This window comes from Silene latifolia, chromosome X (genome assembly GCF_048544455.1).
Source record: "Silene latifolia isolate original U9 population chromosome X, ASM4854445v1, whole genome shotgun sequence".
Lineage (NCBI taxonomy): Eukaryota > Viridiplantae > Streptophyta > Magnoliopsida > Caryophyllales > Caryophyllaceae > Silene > Silene latifolia.
The window spans coordinates 147,459,685-147,467,996 of record NC_133537.1 but is presented as its reverse complement, the minus strand read 5'-3'; the positions used below and the strand labels follow the sequence as shown (position 1 = coordinate 147,467,996).

The 8,312-nt window shown below is 39.9% G+C and overlaps 1 non-coding gene across 1 annotated transcript; it reads right to left on the bottom strand.

Annotated features, from left to right (window-relative positions):
* Window positions 1–1,022: 1,022 nt before the first annotated feature.
* LOC141625976 (small nucleolar RNA R71) lies at window positions 1,023–1,129 on the bottom strand. The gene has a single exon (XR_012535713.1). It is a non-coding gene; the product is annotated as a small nucleolar RNA R71 (small nucleolar RNA).
* Between the last annotated feature and the right edge of the window lie 7,183 nt (window positions 1,130–8,312).

The following is an 8,312-nucleotide window of genomic DNA, read 5'->3' as shown; positions in this document are numbered from 1 at the left end:
GATTCCCCTATGAACCCATGACACCCTAGTGCCTTTAATCAATTGTTTACACCCCTTATTTTATTCATCTTGCTAGTTTATTTTCATTGCTATTTTAGTTTAGTAACCTTCTACATCAACCCAAATTGTGACACCCCTTAGACACTACTAGTTACAATAGAATTCTCATTTCAATACCCGTCCCTTGGGATCCGACCTTTACTTGCCTCTTTACTAATTGTAGAGTTGTTTGTGAAGTATAAATTGTGTTTTGTATCGACCATTGACCAACGACCACATATGCTTAATTTGTGAAACGAAATGGACCCGATCAAAAATGGCGCCGTTGCCGGGGACGGTGTTTAATTGATTTAAGATTTCTTTTATTGTTTTTAGTTGTGTCTTTTTCACCTTGGGGAAGTAAAACTCCTCAAGGTTTGTTCTAATTGTTTTCGAGTTGTTTGATATTTTGCATGTCTAGAAGGTTACAAAGAGATTTGTTACCTTTTGACCGTGAAATCGAAAGAACCTTGACGAATAATAGGAGACTTGTTAGGAGGAATTTGGGAGGTGTTGGTGAAGTTGTTCAACCCACTAGTGAGTTTGTCAATCCTTTCGCAATAGAAGGAGAAGAGAACCCATTAAACAATACCACACAAAATCCACCTACAATGCCTAAATTCTCGTCACACTCTATACCCACCGAGGAGGATTTACCAAATGGTACTCCTACCCCACAACATCTTACCGGAAACTTTATTGCCAAGTCCGCCTTCATCCAACTAGTTGAGAGGAGCCAATTCGGGGGAATGCCTAGTGAGGACCCTCATTCTCATATGGAAACCTTTTGCGATTATTGTGAAGCTATCTCTCAAACGGGCGTGACTCAAGACCAAATAAGATGGGTCTTATTTCCTTTTTCGTTAATCGGCACCGCAAAGCAATGGTTGAAGGGCCTTGATAAGGCCACCCTTGGAATAGATTCTTGGAAGAAGCTAGCTCCAGCTTTCTACCAAAAATTCTACCCACCGGAAAAGACCAATATGCTAAGAGCTCAAATTACGGGTTTTAAGCAAAGGGATGAAGAATCTTTGTATGAAGCTTGGGAGCGGTTCAAAGGTATTTGTCGCTCATGTCCTCACCATGGACTTAGCGAATGGTTTTTAGTGCAACAATTTTGGAATGGTTTATATGAAGATTCAAGGAACATTCTCAATATGGGATCAAATGGAATGTTCACCGAAGTTGATGACAATCAAACATGGAACAAGATTGAGGAAATGGCGGTCCATAATTCACAATATAGTAGGCCTCGCAAGGCTACTAGAGGAGGAAAGTATGAAGTGGACACCGTTACTCAATTGGGTGCTCAAATTAGTGCTCACATTGACACAATCAACTTGAAGTTTGAACAAGCTATGGCTAGACTTGAGGAAAACTCAAAATCATCAAAGCATCATGTCAATGCCATGACGGCATCCTCATCAATCCCAAGCGGGATATGTGAGAATTGTGGAACCTTGGGTCATGACTCAAGTGAGTGTAGGGGAACAACCGAACAAGTTAATGCTTTCCAAGCTTACAAGAGTGGTACCCCTTATTCAAATTTTTACAATGAAAACACCAAGTTCCATCCAAATCTCTCATACAAAAGCCAAAATGTTCAAAACCCTCAAACAACATACACTCCACCACCCATGAGAAATCAAAATCAAAGACCCTTTTACAATCAAAACCAAGGTTACCAAAATCAAAATCCATACAATCACCACAATGACCAAGGTTTTGATGTCCAAAAAGCGGTCCTCCAAATGCAAAAGAATCAACAAGAATTTTTCACCCAAATGCAAAAAGATAGCCAAGCAAAAGACACCACCATCAACAACATTCTAGCTCACACCAAGATGTTGGAAACACAATTGACTCAACTAGCATCTTCAAGCTCACAAAGACAAAAGGGGCAATTACCACCTCAAAGTAATCCCCTAGACATGAAACGGTTAGTGCCATTCACTTGAGAAGTGGTACAAGATATGAAGCACCAAAGAAGCAAGTTGAGGATGAAGTTGTGAGAGCTAGTGAGAATGAAGTTGTGGTGCAAAGTCCCAAAGAAGGGGAATCATCAAAGGAAGAAAGTTCAAAGAAAAATGAAGACAAAGCCAAAGAGAAGGAGCCCATTGTGATTAGACTTTCTTTTCCAAGTCGTCAAGCCAAGCCTAAATTTGATGATCAACTTGGGAAGTTCATGGAAATTGTGAAGAACTTAGAAGTCTCAATTCCTTTCACGGAATTAATCAATCACGTTCCGGCCTATGCAAAGTACATGAAAGATATCCTCACCAAGAAGAAGTCGATCCGGAAACTTGAGACTATCACCTTCACTAAGGTGAGTAGTGCAATACTTCAAGGGAGTTCACCTCCAAAGTTAAAGGATCCGGGAAGCTTCTCAATACCGTGTACCATTGGCGACACAACGATCAACAAAGCCTTATGTGATCTAGGGGCTAGTGTGAGTGTCATGCCGTACTCGGTAAGTAAAAGGTTGGGAATGGGAGAGCTTAAATGCACCAATATCACTCTTCAAATGGCCGATAGATCGACGAAGACACCATTAGGGATATGGGAAGATGTCCCCGTGCGAATTGGGAAGTTTTTCATCCCGGTGGACTTTGTCATTGTTGATATGGAGGAAGATTCCAACATTCCAATCATCTTAGGAAGACCTTTCCTACACACCGCGGGTGCGGTGATTGATGTGAAACATGGAGAGCTCACTCTAGAAGTGGGAGATGAAAGCATAACTTTTAATCTTGACAAGACCATGAGAGCTCCTCGTTTGCATGAGCCATGTTTCATGATTGATCATTATAGCCGAAAAGATGAAAAGAAGAAATCGGAACTCCAATGGAGGAAGAAAGTTGAAGATGCTCCATTCAAAGAGCAAGTGAATTGTGACAAGGAGAGCTTGCAAAGCTCATCAAAATCAACCAAGGAAGAAGATGATGGCCTCATTGGCCAAGAGAAGAAATTGGGAGAGTTGTCTCCATCTAAGCAAGAGATTTTCAATGATCAACTCAATGAAGTTTGTGGTCTTTGGGACGACGAATTTGAAGGGATCTTTAATCCTTACATTGGGCATGCCATCGATCATGATCAACAACAAGGGCCACGGTCTATTGAGGACCTCTACCATAACAATGAACAAGCTTTTGATTACTTCTTCAAGGTGTTGAGCAACATCAACAACACCTTGAACATGCCCCCTTGACATCTCATCAAGAATGAGAGTTTGGTGGAGTCCTCCCTAAACCACCACTTGTAAATATTTCTAACTCCCTAACTTACTTTTCAATTTTTGTATTGCATTTTTGTCATTTTTGGATTTTATTTACTTTGATCAAAATAATTGTCATGAAAAGAGAGAAGTGAGGGAGGGACTAATGATTTTAATTGATGTGTAGTGCTTTACCTTAGTGTGGGGATGGCAATTGCCTAGGCTATTCATGCCTTAGTAGTGCCCCCACAATGAAGAACACAAGATAAGAAAGAAAGAAAGAATGATAAGGGAATGCGTTGGTGCACGGATGGAATCAATCCGTGTACACAAGGACCAATCCGAGCGGATTCTGAGAATCCGCCCGTCTGCGAAAATCCGAGCGTCCCGATGAGAAGACGCCCGTCTTGGACCGAGCTGAAATTGCAAAAATTCTTGACTGTTGGAGAATCGAGCGGATTTACGGAAAGACGCCCGTCTCACATAATCCGTCCGTCTTTTGAACAATCCGCCCGTCTTGCAGATGAAGAAAAACAAAGAAAAATCTCTGGACAAGAATCCGTCCGTCCGGCACGAAATCCGCCCGTCTCATCTCAGAAGAATCCGAGCGGATTCCCCAGAATCCGCCCGTCTCTAGGCGGGATTTTGAAATTTTTGAAGTCAGAGAATCCGCACGGATTGCGCCCAATCCGCACGGATTGTCCCTGCGTCCTAAAATTGTCGAGTTCTTTAAATACCCACCCCACCTTCACTCATTCATTCATTCATTCATAAACACTACCCATAACATCAAAACCCTCATCCTCTCCATCTCAAAAACAAAAACCCTCAACAAAATCCACCAAAATCAAATCAAACCATCTTTCAAACAACAAATCAATCACTCCATCTTCATTAACAATCAAAACCAAGAACAAATTCTTCAACCTTTGAATCGATTTTTGTTTTCATAAAGGCAAAGCCTTTCACCTTCAAATCGATTTGGGCATTCTACAAATTGAAGATTTTTGACTCTCTACTTGGTTAGTTCATCAAATGGCAAGAACAAAGGGAGCAACAAGGGCAACAAAGGCACCAAAAGCAAAGGCTCTCTCTCAAAGGCAAAAAGCTCTACAAGCAAAGAAAGCTTTGGCAATGGTGGTATCAACACCAAACTTGGTAGTGCAACAACAACAACAAATTCCTATGGAAGCATCACCTTCTACTCCTGAATCGATCAACTCTTGCATTTTCCGGAGGTAACATTCATTTCCGATACCCATAGAAATACATTTGTCAAGTTTGCTATGAAACAAATCCAATCCACCAAATTCATATGTCAAGATGCTTTAGAGAAGTTGGGTGTTCTTGAACAAACAAGAGTCTTTTTCAATGCCATGGGTTTGAAGAAATTGTTTGAAATGAAGGAAGTAACATAACCCTCCCTTGTCTTGGAATTCTTAAGTTCTTTAAAAGTGACAAAAGTTGAGAATAGGGAAAATATTGAGTTTCGTCTAGCTAACACTAGTAGACGCATTACCTTCCGGAATTGGGTGAAATTTTGGGTCTTAGCGATGAACATAAATATTATAAGCAATATGGGAAGTATGATCCCGAGCCTCTTTGGGAGGCAATCTCCGGGAAGAAATTTGAAGATTTTCATGCTTGTCGTGCTCTCTTGGTCCATCATCCGGGCATAAGAATATGGCACAAAGTTGTGGGAAATACCATAATTGCTAGGAAAGACACCAATCATTTCACGGGACTCGATTTTATTCTCCTTGAATCAACTTTGAATATTGGAAGAATTCACACCAAGCCTTACAATTCTTTGAGGCTATTGGTTGATAGATGGCTCCATGTAGATAGTGGGAAGAAGGGTCAAACCGTTATTGTTAATGGCGGCCTTGTCACGGTCCTAGCCAAGCACTTTGATCCTAATTTCAATAAGGATAGCAAGTACAAGGCTAAGGATGGTGGCCATCTTATTGATATGTCCATCTTGATTAACAAGTTTAAGTGGGTTGCTCACAATCCCCTTGATACCAAGTATGGGTGGCTTACTAGTGAGGCTCGATCATTCACTTTACCCGCAAAGATTTGTCGTCTTAGTGTCCACCGGACCAACTATTTACTTCCCCTATCCGAAGAAGCCGAGTACATCATTCGACAACAAAAGGGTGATCATGAAACTCCCTCCTCTTCCATTGTTATACCACCTTACCCCTATGAATATGAAGAGTTCAAACCGCAAGGAGTTGAAATTGGAAAAGACTATGTCACTCTTCTTATGCAAGCCATGCACAAGCAAGCTTATGAAGATCGGAAGAATGCATATTTGGCTCAATATCCTCCCCTCTTACATCTAGCTAGGCAAGGACTCCTTGATCCATCTTGTCCTTTGCCTAGTTGGGCGGATAGAGAAGCCTTATTTCCGGGTGCATCAAGGGACATGGTGGAAGACAATGAGGTTGTTGGAAATGGTGAAGGAATTGATGATAATATTGAGGAAGAAGCAAGTGGAGATGAAGAAAGAGATGGTGAAGATAATGATGGAGAAAGTGATGAAGAAAGTGCCAAGGAAAGTGGCAATGTGACCACTTCTCATGAGGGAAGTGGTGATGATAATAGCATGATGGAAGACTAGCCTTGGAGACTCCTACACTCCCATGGTTTGTCTATATCTCTTTGTATTTTATTTTCATTTTGATCATTGTTGGTTTAGTCCTAGCAACATCAAAGGACTCACACCTCGGTACCATTGAGGTGTTCTTTATTGTTCCCGTTTTTTTGAAAATCCAAAATGACAATCTAGTTTCATGCATAAGCATAGTGTGTGCATAAACTATACCCATGCTTTGACATTAGCAATAGTGTCTTATTTGGTTTGGGGAAGTTAATGCATACACAACGGGAGGTAATCTAAATTATCCTCTCCGTCATAACAAAAACCATGCATCATGTAGTATAGTTTAGTGTAGAATTGCATTTAGTATAGAAATCATGCATCATCTTTGCATAATTTCCATCATTTTGGCCATTGAGGACAATGCCCATATTAGTGTGGGGATGGGAATTCTAACACTTAACTTTTATTCAAAAACCATAAAAATTGAACAATTTCAAAAATCATAAAAATTTGAAAAATTGAAAAACCAAAAACAAGTTCATTTCCTTTGTATATATTGTCTTGTATATATTGTGTTTGTTTTATCCTTGTTCACTTTGATTGACTACGCCACATCCGAGACATGAGGATATTGAAGACCGCATGGTATGATCTTTCCAATCTCCTTTTTCCTCTTTATGTTAATGACTATGTGGCTTTATTTTGATTGATGCGGTAAAAACAATGTGAATTTAGGATTGCATTTAGTTTATATGTCATATTAGTTGGTAGAATCATTTGCATTAGGATGTGTATATGCTAGTTGCATCATGGCATGTAGTTGCATGTTAGAAAAATTTTGTGAAACCGTCTATTTGGGAAGCTTGACAAGTGTATATAGGCCCTAGTAGATGCTTTTTATTCTTAAGACTTTGCTTGTTAGAATACTTGTAAAACACCCTAGGATGTGTCATGCTAGTATCCTTTGACCCATGGATTAAGGCCTAGTCAAGAGTACCTTGTGGTGTGATAACTCCTTGGCTACCGTTTATTCCAAGGTGACCCTTGAAACCATGCATACTTCTATCATTCATCCATGTTCTACCACATTTTTGTCATCAAAGGGAATGGGCACAAAAAGAAATCAATTTGAGTTCAATGAAATGAAAAATGAAAGAAAGTTTGCAAAAATGCATCAAAAGAAAAGAGGAGCAAAAATAGAACTCCTAAAGCTTCAAATACAAGGCACCCTCGTTACTAATTGGGGTGACTTTGAAAATGTTCAAAAAGAAATTCAAAAAGTTGTCAAGTATTGAAATGCCAAAAATCAAAAGAAATGGCAAGAAAGTGTTCTCAAATGTCAAATGCCAATGAAATTGGGGGGAAAACAAAATAAAAGCAAACTCCCAAAGTGAAACTCAAATATCTATCGATCCCTTTATCCATCGTATCCATTTTTGTGCATGGTAGAGAGGGGACGACCCTTCTTCTTGTCTAGGCAAGAGGGGGAATTCCGCGATCCTCCAGTGTTTCTAACACCATAGGGAGTCTACTCTTGACAAAAGCATTTAACGATTGAGGACAAAGGTACCCTAGCTTAACACATTTTGGAGGTGATTTATTGGTATCCTTCTAGGCTTAGTAGTTTGAACAAATTGCATCTATGAAGGATTGTGTACCCTTGAATTGCTTCCCTTGTAGATAATTTCCGCCACTTAGATGAGGAAAGTGGCTATTCTTTTTGTAGATGCATCCATTATGTGTTTTTGTGTGCTTAATGTTTGGATGTGTCGCCATTTTGGCAAGACCCACCTTGCCTTGGCTTAATTTGGTGTTTTCATTGTAATAGTTGGAGTAAGGGGTGCCATTCTTGTATGCTTGGAAAGCATTCACTTGCTCATTTGTGCCCCTACACTCTTGTTGATCATTATCCAAAGTTCCACAATACTCACATACTCCATCTGGGATAGAAGATGTTGACACCATGACATTGACTTATTGATTTTGCTTGGGTGATTGAGAGGCTTCATTCATCTTGGCTATGGCCTTCTCAAATTTCAAGTTCATTATGTCAATATGGGATCATAGTTGGGCACCCAAATCGGCACTCAATTGTGTGACGGAGTCAACTTCGTGTCTCATTCCCCTAGTAGCTTTTCTTGGCCTACTATATTGAGAGTTGTGAACCATAATCTCCTCTATTTATGCCCAAGTTTGATTATCATTGATGTGACCATAATTGGCGCATATTTAGCCCCCGAATTACCATTGTTTCCATGCTTTTTAGTGCCTATTTGGGTCATTTCTTATCTTTAGTTCTTTGTTTTGCATATTCTTTGAGATTTTGATCCCTTGGTAGGAAAGGAGTAAGAATCTTGCATTTTCATGGCAAAACAAGGCTAAATTGATCATATTCAATGACCAAGCATCAAGGAGAGACAAGACTAGAAGGCCTTTGTACATAGCATAGTA